We start from the raw sequence: 22,980 nt of genomic DNA, 5'->3' as shown, positions 1-22,980 counted from the left end.
AAAATCAGTGGAAAAAAGTCCTCGGGTAAGGATTAAAAACATCTCAATAACTTCTAATACTGATGACATGTTCAAGTAATGATATTTGAATATAGGTGTTCCATAAAATACATTATTAAAATTAATTCCTCTCTCTCTCTCTCTCTCTCTCTCTCTCTCTCTCTCTCTCTCACACATACACACACACACACACACACACACACACACATTTATAATTGATTTCAGAGAGAGAAAGAGAGAGAAACATCAATGATGACAGAATCATTGATTGGCTGCCTCCTGCATGCCCCATACTGGGATTGAGCCCACAAACCCGGATGTGTACCCTTGACTGGAATTGAACCTGGGACCCTTTAGTCAGCAGTCCGACACTCTATCCACTGAGCCAAACCAGTCAGGGCTCTTTCCACTTCTTTTAAAATTTAAAGTTGCTTATGTGGGTCAGACTTGGGCTTTGTGTTATATTTATACGGAATGGCACTGGCCTAGAACCATGGCCGGTACACAGTAGGCACTTAAGTAGGAGTTGAATATCAGAGTGAATACAGGGGCTGCCGAACAGGTAGGGTTCTGTCTGCAGGCTGCCGGCAAACAGGAGGGAGGCTGCGGCAGAGCAGATCACACCACTAACGAATCGAATTGTACCTAGCACCTGCTCTTGCTGCTAGGACAGCTGCCTGCTGAGCGCAGCCTGAGTGCCTCTGCACTTCCTGGCACCCCTCGCCTGCCTCGTCGTTCCTGCACGGCCACCGACACTGCCGCGCCCACGGTCACCGTGGCGGGCGGAGAGCCAGGGCTTGCATAGCCTGCCAGGCCTCCCTGTGTGCCTGCCCACCCGTCCTGCCACGGGGGCTGCCTGGGATGGACAGTGGCAGGGGCTTCTGAGCCAAGGAAGAGCCTATGAGGCAGCCAGTCCCGAAGGCTCAGGAAGAGAATTAAATAATTCACAATCTCTGACCAACTCCAGTTCACCCATCCACATCCAGCCAGCTGCCAGCCCTCTCCGGTTCAAGGACTCCAGGAGACCGGTCCGGGCCTGGGAGGTCATTCCTGTTCCAGGCAGTTGTGGCAGATGGTGCCAGGCCAGCCCGACCCCCCGAGAGGCCACCCCAGAGCTCCCGCAGCCCAGCACCGCGCTCTCTTCCCTCAGGGCGCCCCCTCCTGGCTGTGGCTGCAGGCCTGGCTCCGCCAACACCCCGTGCCTGGGCTCAGGTCTGCTGGAGCAGGTCCCCTCTGGTGTCTGAGGGGAGACCTCCACGGAGGACGCCTCTTGGGAGGACGTGAGGACCAGGACCTGTCAGAGCGGGCAGAGCTCTGCGCCCCAGACAGGACTCTGCGTTTGTAAACGTGGCTCTGAGCTTGGACTGGATAGACAGACAGTTGACACCGAGGGGCCAAGAAGACCTGGTTCCCTAGGCAACAGCTGGCGTCTAAGGTCCGAGGGAATAAAGGCCGGCTGTGGGGTCTCCCGGTCCCCCCCCGGGGTGAGGCCGAGGGTCAAGCACACGCTGCCCAGCCTGGAGCCGTGCTCCTCCGCGTTGGCTGCAGTGGCGGCTCCGGGGGCTTGCTGAAAGGCTCGTCTCAGTCCGCCCCCCCCCCCCCCCCCCCCCGTCTCCGGAGTCAGAAACTGCGCTTTCACAGCCCCGGGACTCCGGCCACACGCCAGTTCCAGACCCCAGGCTGACAGGCCACACCACCGAGCAGCTCGCTCTCCCGAATCGGAACCTAGACCGCGGGGACAGGTGTGCGTGTTCAAGTCTGAGAGTGCTGGGCTCATCCTTACCATCAAGTCAGGACTCTCAGACTCAAATGCTTCCAGGGGCCAGGCAGGTGATGTGAAAGGATGAAGCCACAGCAGATCCAGCAGCTGCTGCCACTGGGAAATGAGGCCCCTGGGGGCAGCTGGCGACGCTGCCCACAAGCCCGGGCAGAAAAGGTGCCTGAGCTCTGGCAAGCTTTCTGAGCGTGGGACAGCCCTCCCATGTGTGGCAGGAGGTGCACAGAAGGGGCTGGGATAGGGGTTCCCAAAATTAGTGGACGGTCTGACTTACTTGGTCTGGAGCATCACCTGAGCACCAACCTTTCAAGCTCCCGGTCTTTCGACAGCAGCAGGCGTGGGAGCCACGTGCTGGAGCAGACCTTCCTGGGGAGGGCTGCAGTGGTGGCTTAGCCTGTGGTCACATGGTGTTGGTGGCAGCTGCATGCTGCCACGGCAGTTCAAAAGCCGAGCGGCCACAGCTCATATTAAGTATGGGGCGTGGTTGTGTTTCCATAACACTGAATTTTTAACTTCCTGTCATTTGCATGTATCATGAAATATTACTTTCCTCTTGTTTTTTACCAACCATGGAAGAAACATTCTTAGCTCACAGGCTGCACAGAAACAGGCGGTGGACTGAACCTGGCCTTGGGGCTGTCGGCCGCTGACCTCTGGGCATGAACCGGGGGATGGAAGCCGCACTGAGTCCTTGTCCTTCCTGGCACTTGCCCGCACCACCTCCCTCACAGCCTCCAGAACTTCAGAAGCACCTGGTTATGGAAAGTCTCGGTAACAGGTCCTGGATCTGGCTCTGGGCCAAAGACTTCAGTGTGGGCCCCAATCCCCCATCGCCCTGGCGGGATTTCAGGGAGCTGCCGTCCAATGGGCACTCTGAGCCCCAGCTCCCCCTGGTGATGTCCCTGACCCTTACCATGCGGTGGCCAGGTAACTGCCTGGCGGACACTACGCTTAGAGCTCTGCCTGCATCATTGTTTCCTTCTCATGGGCACTCGCCAGAGAGGGAGGACAGGACACACCCGCGTGTATTATTAAAAACCATATTTTAGAGGAGGACACTGAGGCACAGAGAGGGAAGATGATTTGCCCAGTCGCACAGCAGAGCAGAAGTGAACCTATGTCTGTCCGACTCCAGGATCTGCTTTTACAACCAGTTGCCTTATTGTCTCTCAATAATCGATGTCAAAGACAACCTGTGACCATCAGCATCCCCGGTCAGCCAATGCCCAGGCACAACCTTCTCAGGACAAGCCTTGGGCAGCGAGGCTCTCTGCGTCCGGAGTGGCATCCAGACCCTGCTCGCTCGCCTGAACTGCAGCCAGACCTGGCGCCCAAGGTAGATTCTGTGCCCTCGACCGGAGGGGCCGAGCAGACGCACAAGCCTGGGGGCATCATTCACAGGTATTCTGCGTGAACGACACCCCGGAGCTGTGGAGCACACACAGCTGTTGGGGTCCTGGAGCCTGGAGGTGGCGTAGGACCAACCATCACTGCGATTCAGAACCATGTCATCCAAGGGGGCTGGGGGAAGTCTGCTGGCGGCTTCCGAGAGCCCTCCGGGTCAGGATCAGGGAGGGCTGGCTCCTGCTGGAACCTCCTCCGTCCAGCGGAAAGGACCTGCTCCCTGGCCTCTCCAGACGGGTCGATCACAGCTCCAGCTCTGATTCTCAGCCCTGTCCCAGGCGAGAGCTGCCTTCTTATCCCTCCGCACCCTGGCTTCTCAGGAAGAAAGAAGGGCCCGCGAGTGCTCCCTCCATCCAGCTGCCAAGCCGCTCTGTGCTGGCCCTCAGTGGGTTCTCTCGCTGGCTGCTCAGCACCTGCCCCTCGACATTCAGAGCTGCCGGCCGCTCCCACCAAAAGCTCTGAGCGGCCCCTTAACTGCTGCTCCCCTTGCCAGACTGCTCCCTTGTGTTCGTTTTGCTTTTAGGATTTGAGCCAGGCCCAGGGCTTTATATGCTCCTGCTCATGTGACCCTCTGAGGCAGGAACTGTGATCAGCCCCATTTTACAGACAAGGGCTCTGAGGTTCAGAGAAGTTATGTCACTCGCCCAAAGTCACACAGCCAGAAAGTGTCAGAACTAAGAGTCAAATTTGGGTCTTTCAGACTTTAGAGCCCAAACTCTTAGGGGATGGCGGTGCCATGTTTTCTGGTCTGTTATCCCATCTGCTGGTTGGACCTTGGGACTGGGAAGTCACGTAAGTATCTATGATATCGCTGATGGGGACGATGGGGATGATGGGATGGCAGTGACGGTGGTGCTGATGGTGATGATGGGGATGATAGTGATGATGGTGGTGAAGGTGATTATAGTGATGAAGGTGATGATGGTGGTGAAGGTGATGATGGTGATGATGGTGATGAATGTGGTGAAGATGATGATGAAGATGATAGTGATGAAGGTGATGGTAATAAAGTAATGAAGGTGATGGTGATGATGATGGTGAAGATGGTGGTGGTGATGGTGAGGGTGATGGTGATGATGGTGATGGTAGTAAAGATGATGGTGATGAAGGTGATGGTGAGGGTGATGGTGAGGGTGGTGATGGTGGTGATGATGATGATGTCGATCATGTACCTACCTGATAGGGTGATGGTGCAGATGAAGTGAGTAGCCATGCCTGTTCTATAGTGAGGACTCCATTGGCTTTGGCTCAGTGGGCGCCCTGTGCCCTGACCTCCGAGGGGGTTCCCTGCCTTGGAGTTTGTTAATAAACCTTCCTGTTTAAACACGAGGGAAAGGGGTGGTTCAGAGACAAGGGAAGAGGAGGGTGGTGTGTTTCTCCTTTGACTCCTGCTTTCAGCTCAGCCTCTGTTTCTGGCCAGCCTCGGGACCCAGCCTCGGCCCAGGTTCTGTGGACGCCTGCTCCCAGGCCTCAGGGAGATGAGGGGCTGGGAATCTGGGCTCGGAAGGTGAGGGGCTCTGCCCACAGCCACATGCAAGCTGGGCTCTGGCCTGGCCTGTGCAGTTAGTGTCTTCACCCGCACACCACCAGGCACATCTGAGGGAGTGACTGTGGCGCCTTCCAGGGGAGCCCCGGCCTGGAGCCCGTCAGGGAGCGAAACGCCCCGCTCCTCTTCACGCCCATTTCAGATGGCACGGCAGTGAGTGGCAGGAGGGTGGGCCCTGGGGTCACAGGCGTGGCCCCCGCGGTGGCTCTGCGCCTCGCTCAGCGCACACCTATGGTCGGTGCCCTGACGCTCTGGACTGCGTGGAGCCAGGCTGGGCTCCCCACAGCGAAACCTCGCCCTCAGACCACTCAGCACTCAGGATTCCCTGTCTGCATGGCACTGTGGTCGAGACCCCATAGGGTGGGTCTGGCGTCACCCCACCCCAGCGCCATCGCTGGGCCTGCCCTGCCCAGGCCGAGAGTTCCTGCTCGCCGAGTCCGACCGAGCTCTGCACGCTGTGCTTCTTCCTCCCACGACCCCCTACAGTCCCCATGTCACCACCGCTCACCTCAGCGATGGGCAAGCTGGGCAGGGGCAGGAGGGGACTGCCCAGCTGGGGAGGGATCCAAGAGTCTCTGATTCCAGCTGTTCTCCACGGCTGCCATGGGGCATGCCAGCCCATGTTGGATGGCTCCAGGGCAGCAGGCTCTCCTCACAGCCCAGACCTGACAGGCCTGTGGACACCAGCAGGACCCTGGACACTCCTGCCTGTGGCCAGCCCCTGGCTGCCATTGGAGAGTGGGGGTAACTGGGCCCATCCCTATAGGGACTCTGCCCACTGGGGCCTGGGCAGGCGGAGCTTGTGGCCTGGCTGTCTCAGGTCTTTGGGCTCAGCGGGGACCACAGAGAGGGGTGTCGTCCACAGCCAGAGAGGTGCACATACATGCTCCTATGCATGTGCAGTGCACACATGTATGAACATGTGCATGTGTATGTGTGAAGGCCAGGGGCACACACATGCATGTGTTATGCATGTGTGCATACATGGGAGACTTTGAACCCCAAATTCAGATCCTGTGAAGTTAGTAGAGCAAAGAACTCGTATTCAACCCGGAGGCACCAATTTATACAAAAAGCTGAAACAGAAACCGGTCCTCCGTTTTTGTGACCTAAACGCCCAGGAGGGCGCATGGCCAGTGGCAGCCTCTGCGGCTGTGGAGACGCATGAGCTACGTTTGTTTGCTCGCAGCATGGACAGCTCTCAAGGAAGCGCAGCGGGCGGGACGCACCGCAGTGCACACACCGCGTCCTGGAGCGGTCCCCTCGGGGCGGGGCGGGCGGGGCGGGCTGGAGGCTGGTAGGAAGGCTGGATCTGGGGGAGCCTTCACACAGCCCCCCACCTGAGTGCTCCTTGGCAGAAATGGAGTGGGGTGCTGCGGTGCTTCCTACGGATGGCAGAAGTTCGCTGCGTCTTCCCTGAGCTTCTCTTGCCTCAGTTTCCCCGCTGCGCCCAGGGGGAAGGTCCCGCTCCGGGTGCGCACCCTCTGTTCCCACCTTCTCCTGGGCCCCCAAGTCACAGCGATGTGACGCTTCCTCTCCGGGGACCCCTCGGCGCTGCGCCCGCTCCTCCCGCCCTCCCCGGGCACCTGTGGCGGCTGGCGGCTCCGCGGGGCTCCCAGTCCAAACCGGCAGCTGGGGCCCCGCGCTCCCCGCCCCGCAGCGCTCCCGGCACCGCGGCCAGCAGCGCGCTCACGCCCAGTCCGCGGGCCTCGCCGGTCCGTGTCCAGTGCCGCCTGGCCGCCCCCCTGAACCGCGGGGCTCGTCTCAGCCCGCAGGGCTCCCCTGCCAGGCGGGGTCCCCGATGCCCAGGCGCCCCGCCGAGAAACGGCGGCCCGGGCCTCGGAGGCCATGGCGGGGGTGGGGTGGGGCGAAGGGGGCGTCCTACCTGTGGGCCTCGCGGCGGCGGCGGCGGCGGAATGGGGCCGGAGCGCCGGGACGGGCGCAGGGCAGGCGCGGGGCGGGGAAGCCGGAGCGCCCGCGGGCGGAGCTTGGCGGCGCCCGGCCGGCCACCCGCACCGGCCCGCCTCCCGGCCGCCTCCCCCGGGCCCACTTTCCCCTCCCGCCCACTGAGCCGTCCCGCACGCCACATCCACGCGCACCCCACACCCGCCCCGAACGCGCACCGCGCACATCCATCTGCCCCCCGGTGCCACAGCGATGTCCGGAGTCCCTGCCCGCGTCCTAGAGACACGGTCCCCCGGCCCGGAGGCTCATCACAGCCATTGACAACGCTCACCGCCCGGCGTCCGTGAGCGCGCCCTGTGCCACCGCGCCCTTCCCGCACAGCCTGGGCGGGCAGGGGGGTGCCCCAGGGGAACCGGCTCCTGCAGCTGATTCCCAGAAGGTCCCCCCCACCTCCGAGTTGGCTCACCTCTGCTTCCCGGTGCCTCTCTCGTTCCCTCTGCTTCAGCCACCCTCCAAGGTCACTCTGGGACCCGCCATCCCTAAAGCCCCCCTCTGTGTTAGGAACCCAAACAGCCGCCCTCCAGAGCCGCCTCAGCCCCTGCTGCCGGCCCACCTTCCCTCCGAATCACTCCTCCCTCCCCCCTCTCTCCGCATCAGCTCAAGGTGCCAACGGTCCTTTCAGCCACTTTCTTGCCAATCTCTGTCACACGTGGGTCTTCATGTCTCCCGTGCAGGAAACCCCAGCTGTCAGCCTGCTCCATCCTGCCATTGAGAGACTGCTCCTTCCCCCTCGTTGCTGTAACAAATGAACCCAGTGTGCTGGCTTCACACACATTTACTGTCTCCTGCTTCGGGAGACCAGAAGGCTGACACTCTAGAACCAAGAAGTGGGAGGAAGCCCCATGGCCCTCTGGAGGCCCTGCTCCTCCCCGCCGAGCGTGGGATCCTGCCTGCACCCCCTGGCTGTGGCCCCTTCTTCTGCCCTAAGAGCAGCACTGTCTGGTCAAGTCCTTCTCACCTCTGCTTCTCTCTCCTCTGCCTCCCTCTTCCACTTATAAAGACCCTCTGATTGTGTTTGGCTTATCCAGATAACCCAGATCATCTCTCCATTTCTAGGTTAACGGATAACCAACCTGACTTCTACCTGCAATCTTTTTTTTTTTTAATAAATCTTTTAAAAAATATACATTTTATTGATCTTTTACAGAGAGGAAGAGAGGGATAGAGAGTTAGAAAGATCGATGAGAGAGAATCTGCACACCCCCTACTGAGGATGTGCCCGCATCCAAGGTACATGCCCTTGACAGGAATCGAACCATGCACCTTTCAGTCCACAGGCTGACGCTCTATCCATTGAGCTAAACCAGTTTCGGCTGCCTGCAATCTTAATTCCCCTTAATGTGTCGACAGGTCTGCATTGGGGGTGTCAGCCAGTGGGAGACTGAGCCCTGCTGGAGAACATCAGTCACTATTTGACACTATCATCATCCTATATAATAATAGCCCAGCAATCAAAACAGCATAACAACCAGAACGACTGCTCGACCAGTCGCTATGAGGTGCATTGGTCACCTTTCTGTCCCTCCCGCCCCCCCCCCCCCCACAGGCTCCATTCGCTCGATGATGAACAGGGAACCACGGGGAACCGGAGTGGGTGGTGTCAGGGTGGGACTGGGGACTGGTGAGTGGGCAGAAGGCAGACCTCTTAGTCCCTCCCCAACTTCCTACAGGCTCTGATCGCTGGATGGTGAATGGGGAACCATAGGAAACCGGGGTGGGTGGCAGTGGGGACTGCTGAGGAGACAGAAGTAGGCCCTGATTGCAGGCTAGGCCTAGGAACCCTACCCATGCACGATTTTGTGCACTGGGCCTCTAGTCCTATCTAATAAAAGAGTAATAAGCAAATTGGCCATCACTCCAAAGCATATGATGGCTGTCCCCTTGTGGACACAAGATGGCCACCACAAGATGGCCAGTAGGGGGGGGGCAGTTGGGAGGGACTAAGCCTGCAAAGGAGGACAGTTGGGGGCAATCAAGCCTGCAGGAGAGGGCAGTTAGGGGTGACCAGGCTTACAAGGGAGGGCAGTTAGGCATCAATCAGGCTGCCAGGGGAGTGGTTGGGGTGATCAGGTTGGTAGGCAGAAGAGGTTAGGGGCAATCAGAAAGACAGGCAGGCGAGCAGTTGGGAGCTAGCAGTCCTGGATTGTGAGAGGGATGTCTGACTGCTTGTTTAGGCCTGATCTCATTAGGATTGGGCCCAATCTCAGTAGGATTGGGCCTAAACAGGCAGTCGGACATCCCTCGAGGGGTCCCAGATTGGAGATGGTGCAGGCTGGGCTGCGGGGACCCCCCCCGCCCCCCCCGTGCATGAATTTTGTGCACTGGACCTCTAGCATATAATAAAAGCCTAATATGCTATGTGTCCGGTCATTCAGTGACCAGTCAACTGTTCAACCAATCAAAGCATAATATGCTAATGATATGCTAAGGCTGCTCAACCTCGCCCTATGATGTGCACTGACCACAGGGGGCAGACACTCCTGCTGCTAGGGTCCGGCCAATCAGGACTGGGCAAGATGGGGCCAGACATGCCCTGGAGCCCTCCCACAGTCCCTCCTTGGCCCCGATGTTGCACCGGTGGGGTCTCTCAGCCTGGCCTGTGCCCTCTTGCAATCTGGACCCCTTAGGGGATGTCAGAGAGCCAGTTTTGGCCCAATCCCACAGGCCACTCCCCTCAGGAGGGTGCCAGGTACAGGACTCATGGCTGGTGAGTGCTGCTGTGGTAGCACTAGCCTCTCCCAGTGGGACTGATTGTGCATTGGGTGCAAACTCGCAGCAGGCACAGCGGGGCCAGGATGAGTGGGAGCAGCAGATAGGCACTGCAGGTGGCAATGGACTGCAGGTTTCAGTGCGATCCCTGCAGGCCATGCAGAGGGACCCACCTGTGCACAAATTCATGCACTGGGCCTCTAGTAAATGTATAAACCTCTACAGGTAAAAAGAAGTTAATTGCCATTATTTTTAGTAGAGAACTAGAGGCCCAGTGCATGAAATTTGTGCACTGGTAGGGTCCCGGCTGGGTACTCCTACCCTTCCCGGCTGCCGGCTGGGTACTCCTTCCCTTCCCCTGGCTGCTTGGCTCCCACTGCTGCCATTGGTCACCACCTGCATGGTCCGATCACCCCATTGACTGCCCCAGCTGCTGCTGGTCACCCTTGGATCGAATCAGCAGGACATCAGGCCTGGAAGCCAGGCAGCAGTGGGGTGATTGGATCAGCAGGGTGATTGGCCCCCACCTGGTGACCAGTGGCTCACACCCGCCTTGGCCTGGTGCTGCCCACTCACCTGCTCCATCATCCTGACCTGGTCCTGCATTCATTGGGGTCAATTAGGGCCTGCAGCACCTCCATTGCTGCCTGCTGCCAGTGCCACATTGCCAATGCCTGCGATGTTCTGTGCCACTCCCTGGTGGTCAGTGTACGTCATAGCAGGCAGTCGAACTCCCGCAGAACTCCTGGTCTCCTAATTTGCATATTAAGCTTTTATTATATAGCATAATGAAATGTAAAATGGTTATTCAATGAAATGCTATACACACCAAACAAGAAACATATCACATATATGTATATGGATGTTCATAAACTTCAAAGTCATGAGGGAAAAAGGAAGCGGTTGAAATAATAATGAGAGCAAACACTTTTATAGGGTTTACTCTGAAATGCTGTTGTAGGCACTTACATCAAAACTCAGAATAACCTATGGGATAGGTACCAGGATCACCCCTATTTTATTGGTGAAGAAACTGGGGCACAGAGAGGTTGAGTAACTTGCCCAAGGTCACACAACTAGGAAGCATTAGAGTTGGGATTTGAACCCTGGTGGCAGTCTTAAGCCAGAGCCTTACATGCAACTGATGAATTTGTATAGTCTGAATTATGTCACGTAAAAATTTAAAGAACATAAGACAATTACATATACTATAAAAAGATTATCCTATATAATAAAGAGGTAATATGCAAATTGACCCCCATCCCCTCACAAGATGGCTGACTACAACCAGGCTGGCAGGGGGGTTAGTGAGGGACGATCAAATGACTGAACAGCCAGGCTACATAGGGCAACCCGGGGGGGGCGGGCAGTTGGGGTTACCAGGCCAGAAGAGGGGGAAGTTGAGGGCGACCAGGCTAGCAGGGGGGACAGTAAGAAGTGATCAGACTATGGGGGGGGGGGGGGTTAGGGGCAACCAGGCTTACAGGGGGGGTTGTAGTTGGGGGCAACCAGGCTGGTGGATAGGGGGCAGTTGGGGGCAACCAGGCTGGCAGGGGGCAGTTGGGAGTAACCAGGCTGGCAGTGGGGGGCAGTTAGGGGTGACCAGGTCAGCAGGCAGGTGAGCGATTAGGAGCCAGCAGTCCAGGATTGTGAGAGGGCTATTAAACCAGCAGTCAGATATCCCCCAAGGAGTCCTGGACTGGAAAGGGTGCAGGCTGGACTGAGGGGACTCCCCCCCACACACCATGCACGAATTTTGTGCACCGGGCCTCTAGTAATTAAATATATAGGAAGGAAACTACAACAGTAGTGACCTGAGGGTTTGGAAATGGAATGGGGAAAAAAGGGGATTCTAATGTTAGCTGGAAAGTTTAGTTAATTAATTAATTTGTAAAAAGATTAAAAGCAACTCTTACAAAATGTTAACATTTTGTTATGGGTTGTGAGGCTCTGAGTAATTATTATTTAATTATTTTTTTTTGTATTTAAAAAATTGAACTCTGAAAAATGCTGTAGTCTCTGAACTCAGTGTTGTCACCACATTTTTATATGCTTTCTTACTGCTCCGATTGTCTCCACTTCATTTCATGTATGTTTCTCTATAGATTGTCCTAATGTAGGAGTTTTCAAAGTTTTTGGTTTTCAAATCGTTGGGACTTTAAAAAAGGATTGAGGACCCCAACGAGTTTTCGTTTATGTGGGTTACATCTATGGATGCTTACCAGAAATTTAAATATGACTTTCCTAGTAACACAAACAAAATGCCTTTATGGACAATACGCTCCAAACGGAAAGAACTTGGTGGGAAGAATGGCATTGTTCAGTGTTTTTGCATAGTGTCTGGCTTAGTAAGAGGCAGGCACGTTGTTGACTTGGAATAAAGCAGGGAAAGCCAGCTTGTGGAATTCTGCCCACTGTGGTCAGAGCAAAGGCTAACATGAAGGAGGCAGTGAGCACCTTAGAATTTCTAGGAAAATAATTTGACCTTGTGTTCTTCTTCTTCTTTTTTTAATCCTCACCTGGATATTTTCCCATTCATTTTTAGAGAGTGTAGAAGAGAGAGGGAAAGACAGAGAGAAATATCGACGTGAGAGAAACACATCGATTGGTTGCCTCCTGCATCTGCCCTGACCAGGCTCTTGGGCCAAGAGGAGCATGCAACCGAGGTATGCGCCCTTGACAGGAATGGAGCTGGGACCCTTTGGTCCGCAGGCTGGCATTATCCACGGAGCCACCGGCTGCTGTGCTCATGTTCTTGAAAGGGCCGTAGGGAGCCATTCCTCCTCCCGACAGGAGTCTGTGGGCCACACTGAAAACCACTGCCTGGTAGATCCTGGGTGACCATATGAAGTTGTTGATGTTAGACTGTTACTGACCTATGAACATGGCAATTTCACATGGTTCCTCCACTCACGTGATTCTGGAGTTTTCCCTCTGTTCACGCACTGTTTTCCTGGCCAGGTGCTCTTGCTGGACAGTGATGGGGTGCCTCTCCTCCGGGGCTGTGCTGGTGTGAGCGGCTTGCCGTTGGAGGGGCTGGAGTCCTGGGGATGTGTAGGGATATGGGCCGGCCGCTGCGGGGCTGAGACGGTTAAGGTATGTATTTTAAGGATTTGTGAATGAGGGGAGGTGAGTTGTCTTGGGGTTGCACGTTGAACTCGCTTCTTTCCATCCTGTTACAGGGACTCTGGTCTGAAGGACATCAGCGAGAGTCGGTGTGGACCTCTGCCGAGGTGTTTGGAACATTTGGTCAAATTAAAAACACACAAGCTTTTTCTAGATGAAGACAGAGGCTGAATTACGCACAGTCAGTGTCTGGGTAGATGCATGCCTGGTTTGGGAGGTCTCTAAGTGCCACAGAAAAGCTCTCCTGGGAACTTATATCCCAGGCAGGACGGGCCTGGCGCCCTTAGTCAGGCAGGCCCGGGGATGATGAGTCAGGGAAGGAGATTCAAGAGCCAAGGGGAAGCCAAGCCAGCCCCAGCGATCACGATGCCAGAGGCTGAACTTCAGAGCCGCTATTCAATAGTGCTTTGCATAAAAGAGAAGGTGACTGGGTGACTGTTCTTTTTTTTTTTTTTTCCCCCATAAGTGGAGGACGAGGAGCACTGAACAACCCTTCATCCTACTTCAGGTAACTGCACCTGATTTGGCTCCGGGGTCTCCACCCCTTCCTTGCACCCCGTCCATATTTTGATCCTGGGATGTTGATTTCATTTGTCACCACCCTGCTCCGGGTTGATACCAGCCAGGCCTAGAAATCAGCACATTTTATCCTCTTACGATGTTGGTCCAAGAAGGGAGCATGACCCACGTCAGGTTGACCATAACTGGTGAAACTGCACAGGGAAGTTTTCTTGGATGTTTTCTCAAGGGCTTGGGGAGTCCCGCCTGCTTTGGGTTGTTGGGCGTGGACTGTAGCTGGGAAGCGGCTGGACAGGGATGGATCCCATCCAGAAAGATGACAGAGCAACCAGATCCTGGTTTCACCATTTGACCCACATCAAGACATACCTGAAACCAGCCCAACCCCTAGACATTTTAAGTGTGTGAGATTATAAATTTCCTTTTGGCTAAGCCATCTTGGATTGAGGTAACTGTTGTTTGCAACCAGAAGACTCCTAACTGGTTCTGGTGAAAGGGTTTCCAAACCATCCGATCCTGACAGGCTGGAATGTCAGGCTCCAAACTCATAAGACCAAGGAGTGCAAGCACAGATGTGAAGTCCTGCAGCTAGACTCAGCCAGCGCGGCTGGGCCCTGTGCCATCCCCTGAGACGGAGCTCGCAGGAATGCAGCACCACCCATGGGTCTGGAGGCCCCGGGAGCTGGGTCTCTGGCTTGTTGGCAGAATCCTTACCTGGACCCAGTGGTCCAAAGTGGGTCCTGGATCTTCAGTCTGAGCACCCCAGACCCCAGTAAGCTCAGGTGCTCCCCTGCCACACATACCAGCTGACGCCATAGGTGCCCTTTATTATTCCTCTCTTCCCTCAATACTCCCAGCTCCTTTGCTCCCCCCCTCCTCCCTCCCCTCATCACTACAGTAAATACTGTTTTCCAGGCACCTGCTAACGCTCCTCCAAAGTGATCTTATGAGGTAGGTTCTATTTTGTTCCCATTTTGCAGATGTCAAGGAACTGGGCCAATGTGTGGCGAAGCCAGTCTCCCTGAACCAGGTCCCGTGCTTACAGTCTTCGCTCCATAGCAGAGCTGTGAAGTGGTTGTCCTGGAAAGGGGGGAGGGGGTAATGGGGAATGGGAGGCTTAGTTTTCAGATCACATGATGTTCTTAGCAATTTTGAACCAATGTTTAAAAATGAGGAAATAGTGCCTGAAAGCCAACTTCCTGGAAAATAAGCAGTCAGGAGGTGTGACGATACAGGGCCTCCATTCCTGCTTGGCCTGGATCTCTGGTTCCCCATGACTCCACTCCCAGGCACCCAGTGTGGGCAGCCAGCCTGCCAGCGGGCTTGCACCCAAGGGCATTGGAGTGTGGGCTTCTGCCTCCAGTGCACCGCCACCTCCTCTTGGCCTTCCCTCCACCCGGCCGGCCTGCCACAAAGGCCTCTGGCCACTGCCAAGCCCGGTAGTCTTTACTTTGTTCCCAGAAACCCAACCACAGAGCCCAGATTACACGGGGCGTAGCCAGGCTGGCGCTCAGGGCTCACATGGTCACTCAGGGCACATACCTTTCCAGTGATATCTCCCTACTGGTCGCGGTGGGGAATGTAATCAGCTCCTGGTACTGGACCCGGGGAAGAAGACCTGGGAACAAACTCTGCAACCTTGCTATTGAGGTTTTCAGTTACATCCGGGAACCCTGAGAAAGTCAGGTTGTGGCCTGGAGACTTTAAAACACTTGAACATTCTTACATTCTAGTGAGAAAAGACAGACAGTAAACAAATAAAATGATCTTTCAGGTGGTAATACTTCTATGGAGGAAAAAGAATTTTAGCCAAAGAAGAAAGGGCAAAGGTTGAATTTTCAATAGGGTCGTCATTCTAGAGGGACTGAGGAAGGCAGCCCTGTAGGGATCTGGGCGATGGAATAGCAAGCTCAAAGGCCTGAGGCAGGGAGGGTGCGTGGCATGTTTGAGGAACAGTAGGAGAAAAGTGAACAGGGAGAAGAGAACAAGGGGGTGCAGAAGGGTAACGGGGGTGGGGAGTTAGAGGAAAACATGGGAGAGGGTCTTATAGGACTTTGGTCTTGAGTTAGAGTGAAGTAGGGTCTTTGGAGGGTTTGGGGTAATGCACATGACTGAAACATTTTAAAGTTGTGATAAAATACACATAACATAAAACTTACAATTTTAAAGAATTTTTATCTGTACAGTTCAGTGGCATTAAGTACATTCATATTGTTATTGAGCCATCACCACCATCCATCTGCAGAACTTCTCATCTTCTCAAGCTGAAACTCGGTACAAGTCCTCTCTCTATATAAAAGGCTAATATGCATGGAAATTTTTTTCCTTCACTTTCATCCTGTGTGATCTGTTGTTCAAAGGTGGATCTCTTGTATACATAATATATATGGGTTATGTTTTCTTATCCATTCAGCTGCCTTATGACTTTTAATTGGATCATTTATTCCATTTACATATAAGGCTATTATAGATAGATATTAATTTATTTCCATTTTTATTCTTTATGCCTATGTCCCCCTCCCCCTGACACTCCCTTCTCCTCCTCCTCCTCCTCTTCCTCCTCCTCCTCCTCCTCCTCCTCCTCCTCCTCCTCTTCCTCCTCCTCCTCCTCCTCCTCCTCCTCCTCCTCTTCCTCCTCCTCTTCCTCCTCCTCCTCCTCTTGTCTGGGAAGCTCATTATTTTACCTCAATTTTGAATTATAGCCTTGCTGGATAGAGTAGTCTTGGTTTCAGATCCTTGCTTTTTATTATTTTGCATATTTCATTCCATCCACTTCTGGTCTGTAGTGTTTCTGTTGAGAAACCAGCTGACAGCCTTATAGGAGCTCCCTTGTAGGTAAGTGACTGTCTCCTGTCTCTTGCTGCCTTTAAAATTCTCTCTTTGTCTTTAAAACTTATCATTTAAAATATGATTTGTTTTGATATGGTTCTCTTTTGTTCATATTTGTTTTTAATTTAATAAACCTTTATTGTTCAGATTATTACAATTGTTCCTTTTTTTCCTCTATAGCTCCACTCCACCAGGTTCCTATGCCACCCTCTGCCCTTACCCCCTCCCCCACTGTCCTCATCCATAGGTGTATGCTTTTTGTCCAGTCTCTTCCCAAATAGCCCACTCCCATTTTCCCCTGAGAATTGTCAGTCCACTCCCTTTCTATGCCCCTGATTCTATTATATTCACCAGTTAATACTGTTCATCAGATTTTTTATTCCCTTGGTTTTTAGATTCACTTGTTGATAGATACGTATTTGTTGTTCATAATTTTCATCTTTATCTTTTTCTTCTTCTTCTTAAAGAATACCTTTCAGCATTTCATATAATTCTGGTTTAGCGGTGATGAACTCCTTTAGCTTATTTATTTATTTATTTTTTTAATCTATGAAGCTCTTTATCGGACCTTCAATTCTAAATTATAGCTTTGCTGGGTAGCGTAATTTTGGTTGTAGTTTCTTGCTATTCATCATTTTGAATATATCTTGCCATTCCCATCTGACCTGCATAGTTTCTGTTGAGAAATCAGCTGACAATCCTATGGGTGCTCCTTGTAGGTAACTGTTTTTCTCTTGCTGCTTTTAATATTCTCTCTTTGTCTTTTGCTCTTGGCATTTTAATTATGATGTGTCTTGGTGTGGTTCTCTTTGGATTCCTTTTGTTTGGGGTTCTGTGTGCTTCCTGGACTTGTAAGTCTATTTCTATCACCAGGTAGGGGAAGTTTTCTGTCACTATTTCTTCAAATAGGTTTTCAGTATCTTGCTCTCTCTCTTCTTCTGGCACCCCATAATTTGGGTGTTGGTACGCTTGAAGTTATCCTAGAGGCTTCTTATACTATCTTCAAATATTTGGATTCTTTTTTCTTTTTTCTTTTCCAATTGAGTGTTTTTGCTTCTTTGCATTTCAAATCTTTGACTTGATTCTGGCAATCCTCTGGTCTGCTGTTAGGCCTCTGTATAATATTTTTTTATTTCAGTCAGTGTAGGTTTAATTTCTAGTTCATCCTTTTTCATAGCTTCGAGGGTCTCATTAAATCTATCAGCTTTTTCTAGGAAATTCTTGAAAAACCTTATAACTGTAGCTTTGAACTCTATATCCAGGCTTTTGCTTTCCTCCATTTCTTTCATTTGTGGCCTGCCTCTTGTCTCTGCATTTTAGCTGCTTCCCTGAGTTGATGGAGTTGCTTTGTGTTCTATGTGTCCTAGCAGGGCCCAGTAGCTTAGCCTCCCAAGTTACCTGAGGTGGACACTCTTGGTGCAGCCCTTTGTGGGCTGTGTATGCAGTCTTATTGTAGTTAAGCCTTGATTGTTGTTGGTATCACTGGGGGGAGTTGACCTACAGGCCAATTGGCCGTAAGGATCAGCAGTATCTCCACTGGGAGGGCTTCTATGCTCAGCTTGGATGGGGTGGAGTCTCAGGGTGGAGCAGACCTTAGTGTCCTGTCAGCTTTACTCTTTGAGGGCCCTGTGTGTCCATGTCCCATGGCAAGGTTGTGCGCACCTCTGAGAGAAGGCTGTTCTCGAGTTTTGCCTGCTGCCAGACAGTCCAGTTTCTCCCTGAGTGAGTCTGGTACCCAAAATCTCACCCAGAACTGGATTTCAGTACAGTGGGGAGGTTTTGTTTTCCTCCCAAGGGAGAAAACTAGCCACTGGGAGGGCTTCTGTGCTCAGCTTGAATGGGACGGAGTCTCAGGCTGGAACAGACAGCCTTGGTTTCCCATCATCCTGGCCCTACGAGGGGCATCTCCATGTCCATGGCAATGGCTGCACGCACCTCTGAGAGAAGACTGCTCTCGAGTTTTGCCCACTGCAGACAGTCCAGTTTCTCCCTAAATGAGTCTGGTACCCAAAGTTTCACCCGGAGCTGGATTTCAGTGAAGTTGGGAGGTTTTGTTTTCCTCCCTAACGAGAAAGCTAGCCGCATGTTAGCTGCCTGACGTCTCCACATGCTGCGAGTAAGCCAGCCGGGTTTTCAGTCACCCACCCTTTTAGCACCTCCACAATTCCTCTGAATCTATGTCCTTTTCTCTTTCCTCCTATTTGTAGAATTTCACTCAGCCAGCTTTCCAGTGGTTCTGGTCCATGTCCGCTCTGTCTCCCAGTTGCAGTTTTAAAATTGTTGTGTGAGGCTGCAGTATAGGTGTTTACCTTATGCCGCCATCTTGGTTTCTCTTTCTCTTCATATTTTTAAAAAATATATATTTTATTGATTTTTTTTTTTTACAGAGAGGAAGAGAGAGGGATAGAGACTTAGAAACATCGATGAGAGAGAATCATCAATCAGCTGCATCTTGCACACCCCCTATTGGGGATGTGCCCGCAACCAAGTACATGCTTTTGACCAGAATCAAACCTGGGACCTTTTAGTCCACAGGCTGACGCTCTATCCACTGAGCCAAACCAGTTTCAGCTCTCTTCATATTTTTAATAAATATGTTTTTATGGATTTAAGATAGGGAGAGGGATAGAGAGATAGATACATAAATAATGAGAGAGAATCATTGATTGGCTGCTTCCTGTATAACCTCACACTGGGGATTGAGCCCACAGCCAGGGCATGTACTTTACCATGACCTTCTGATTCATAGGTCAATGCTCAACTACTGAATCATATCAGTTGGTTTTATGTTCATCTTGATTGGGACTCTCGGTGTTTCCTTCACCAGGTTAGGGAAGTTTTTTATAATAATTTCTTCAAGCAGGTTCTCTATCCCTTGCTCACTTTCTTTTCCTTCTAGTACTTCTATGATGCAGATGTTGTTTTATTTCATGTTGTCTCAAAGTTCCCTTAAACTCTCCTCAGGCTTTTTAAGTTTTTTTTTTTTTCTTGTTCTAATTGAGATTTTATTTTTACATTGTCAGATTTGGTACTCTGCTTCATCAAGCCTGGTTTTATTTTATTTTTGTTTATTTGTAGTATTATTGGCTGTCATTAAAAAAAATCTTTATTGTTGAAACCATTACATTACCCTTCCCCCCCACTGACCCTCTCCAGCCCACCTCCGCCATCCCTTGCCCAGGCCTTCACCACCCTATTGTCTGTGTCCATACATAGATTATGCATATATGAATACAAGATCTTTGGTTGATTACCTCCAAACTGCCAACCCTCCCTCCCTTCCCTCCAAGGTTCTTCACTCTGTTCCATGCTTCCATGCCTCTGGATCACACTCCATTCATCATTTTATCTTGTTAATTAGATTCCACATATGAATGAGACAATGTGATACTTTTCTTTCTCTGACTGGGTTATCTCACTTAGCATGCTGCTTTCTAGGTCCTTCCATGATGTCTCACAGGGTAAGAGGTTCCTCTTTTTTACTGCTGCACAGTATTCCATGCACCACAGCTTTTTTATCCACTCATTTACTGGTGGGCACTTGGGCTGTTTCCAGATCTTAGCCATTGTAAATTGTGCTGCTATGGACAGATGGGTCATGCAAGCTTGAATCCCAGTGTTGGGCATGTGGAAGGCAGCTAATGAACAAGTGTCTCTCATCGTTGATGTTTCTATGCCTCTCTCCATCTCCCTTTCACTCTCAAATCAACAAAAATATATTTTTTAAACCCATTGATTTTTGGGTGTTGATTTTTGTATCCTGCTACTTTGCCAAATCATTTATTAAATCTAGTATTCTGGTGGAGTCTTCAGGGTTTTCTATGTACAATATCTTGTTCTATGTGAATAATGAGAGTTTTACTCCTTCATTTCCAAATTGGATGCTTTTTATTTCTTCTTCTTGTCTGATCGTGTGGCTAGAACTTCCAGTTCTATGTTGAATAAAAGTGGTGAAAGCGGACATCCCTGTCTTGCTCTTGTTCTTAGGGGAACTGGTTTTAGTTTTCACCCATTGAGTATGATGTTCGCTGTAGGTTTGTCATATATGGCCTTTATCATGGTGAGATATGCTCCCTCTATTCCCACTTTGCTGAGCATTTTTATGAAAAATGGGTGTTGGATTTTGTCGAATGCTTTTCCTGCTGATATGATCATGAATTTTTGTCTTTCAATTTGTTTATGGGATGTATCACATTTGTTGATTTGCAAATATTGTATCAGCCTTGCATCCCTGGAATAAATCCCACTTGGTCATGGTGTGTGATCTTTTTAATATCTTGCTGGATCCAATTTGCTAATATTTTGTTGAGGATTTTAGCATTTATGTTCATTATGAATATTAGCCTGTAATTCTCTTTCTTTGTAATGTCTTTATCTGGTTTTGAAATTAGGATAATGCTAGCTTCATAAAAAGAGCTTGGAAGTATTCCTTTCTCTTGGGTTTTTGGGAATAGATTGAGGAATATAGGTGTTATTTCTTCTTTGAATGTTTGGTAAAACTCCCTTGTGAAACCTTTTGGATCTGGGCTTTTGATTACTGCTTCTATTTCATCAGTTGTTATTGGCCCATTCAGGTTTTTTGATTCTTCCTGATTCAGTTTTGTGAGTTTGTATTTTTCTAAGAATTTGCCCATTTTGTCCATATTGTCCAGCTTGTTGTCATAATATTTTCTTACAATTCTTTGTATTTGTGTGGTGTCAGTGGTTATTTCTCCTCTTTCATTCTGATTTTATTTATTTATTTGGGTCATTTCTCTTTGTTTCTTGATGAGTGTGGCTAATGGTTCATCAACCTTGTTTATCCTTTTCAAAGAACTGGCTCTTAATTTCATTGTTTATTTTTTACTTTATTTATTTATTTATTTATTTATTTATTTATTTATTTATTTATTTTTAGTTTCTACATCATTTTCCCCCCTCTAATCTTTCTTATTTGCTTCCTTCTACTTACTCTGGGCTTTTCTTGTTGTTCTCTGTCTAATTCTTTAAGTTGTAGGGTTAAATATTCTATTATTAATTAATTAATTTATTTTAGTTAGGCCTGTAGTGCCATGAATTTCACACTCAGGACTGCTTTTGCTATGTCCCAGAGATTTTGGGTTGTTTTATGTTTATTTACATTTGTTTCCTGGAAGTTTTTTTTATTTATTTCTTGATCTCATTGATAACCCATTCATTATTTAATAACATGTTCTTTAGCCTTCATGTGTTTGAATGTTTTTGGGTGTTTTTATTGTAGTTGATTTTTAATTTTATTCCACTGTGATCTGAGAGGATGCTTGATATGATTTCAATTTTCTTGAACTTGTATAATAGATACTTGTTTTGTGTCCTAACATGTGGTCTATCTTTGAGAATGTTCCATGTGCAATTGAGAAGAATGTATATTCTGCCACTTTGGGGTGAAATGTTCTATAAATATCAATTAAATCCATCTGATCCAGTATGTCCTTTAGAGTCACTGTTTCCTTGTTAAATTTTTGTCTGGAATATCTACTTAGTGAAGTCAGCAGTGTGTTAAAGTCCCCGACTATGACTGTATTGTTGTCCATCTCTCTGTTAAAGTCTTCTAGCAGTTTAAAAAATATATATATATTTAGGTGCTCCTATATTGGGTGCATATATGCTTACCAGGGTTGTATCTTCTTGTTGGATTGATCCCTTCAGTATTATGTAATGACCTTTGTTGTCTCTTGTGATGGCCTTCATTTTGAAGTCTATTTTGTTAGATATCAGTATTGTTACCCCCACTTTTTTTTCCCCATTTGCATGGAAAAATTTTTTCTAACCCTTCACTCTCATCCTATGTGTGTCTTTTGTTCTGAGGTTTTTCTCTTGTAGTCAGCATATAGTTGGGTCATGTTTTTGTATCCATTCAGCTCCCCTATGCCTTTTGATTGGAGCATTTAATCTGTTTACATTTAAGGTTATTCTTTTTTTTTAAAATATATTTTATTGATTTTTTACAGAGAGGAAGGGAGAGAGATAGAGTGCTAGAAATGTCGATGAGAGAGAAAGATCGATCAGCTGCCTCTTGCACACCTCCTACCGGGGATGTGCCCGCAACCAAGGTATATGCCCTTGACCGGAATCAAACCTGGGACCTTTCAGTCTGCAGACCGAAGCTCTACCACTGAGCCAAACCGGTTTCGGCTAAGGTTATTCTTGATAGGTACTTACTTATTGCCACTTAAGTCCTGTAAGCCTAGGTTTATCTCTGTCTTTCTTCTTCTCATCATAGCAGTCCATTTAGTACTTTTTATAATGCTGGCTTTGTGGCAATGTCCTCCTTTAGCCTTTATTTATTTATTTATTTTTGGTCTGGGAAGTTCTTTATTTGACTGTCTATTTTGAATGATAGCCTTTTTGGATATAGTAATCTTGGTTTCAGATCTGCGCCCTGTCCAGCGGTGTCCCCGATCCCACAACGAGAATGCTCAGTGGCGGGCCCTGCCGCTGGCTGGGGGGCCGGGCTGGGGCCAGGCAACTGAACCAGCCAGGACAGCGCTGTTCACCGCGGGGATCTGGGATTGGGATGATGCACCCTCACCAGCATGGCTGCCCTCGAAGGAGGGCTTTGGTGCTGCGTGAAGACCAGCTTCCATGATGGGAGGGGGCAGAGCGGGCCAGCTTGTAGGAGAGGAAGCGGCGCGGAAGGTGTGTCTCCACTTTCTGTCCTTGGTCATCAAAGTTCTCTCCAGATAGTCTTCACTTAATGTTCAGGATGTTTTTTATATTTTAGTTGTAACTCCAGTTTGGTCCTGGGATTGTGTCTGTGTGGCATCCACTTATTCTGCCACCATTTTTCTTGGCCAAGCCTGCTTTTTATTTCTTCCTGTGAGTTCTTTTTGTTGTTGTTTATCCTCACCTAAAAAGATTTTTTATTGGTATTTAGAGAGAGTTTAAGGGAGGGAGGGAGGGAGGGAGGGAGGGAGGGAGGGAGGGAGGGATTGAGAGAGAGAGAGAGAGAGAGAGAGAGAGAGAGAGAGAGGAAGAGAGGAGAGAGAAAGAGAGAAACATTGATGTGAGAGAGACACATTGACTGGTTGCCTCTCGCATGGTTCCCTACTGGGGCCAGAGATCTAACCTGCAACTCAGGTTTGTG

The 22,980-nt window shown here is 50.3% G+C and overlaps 1 protein-coding gene across 1 annotated transcript in view; it reads right to left on the bottom strand.

Moving 5' to 3' along the window:
* SCNN1B (sodium channel epithelial 1 subunit beta) overlaps positions 1-6,654 on the bottom strand; it is a 47,841-nt gene extending 41,187 nt beyond the window's left edge. The window contains exon 1 of the mRNA XM_084882733.1: positions 6,613-6,654. The gene's annotated coding sequence lies outside the window, so the exon portion shown is untranslated. The remainder of the gene's footprint in view (positions 1-6,612) is intronic.
* Between the last annotated feature and the right edge of the window lie 16,326 nt (positions 6,655-22,980).

Source organism: Pipistrellus hanaki (genome assembly GCF_964339955.1).
Source record: "Pipistrellus hanaki genome assembly, chromosome: 4".
In the NCBI taxonomy this organism is placed as follows: Eukaryota; Metazoa; Chordata; class Mammalia; order Chiroptera; family Vespertilionidae; genus Pipistrellus; species Pipistrellus hanaki.
The sequence above is the reverse complement of the archived record's forward strand: the minus strand, read 5'-3'. Positions and strand labels throughout refer to the sequence as shown.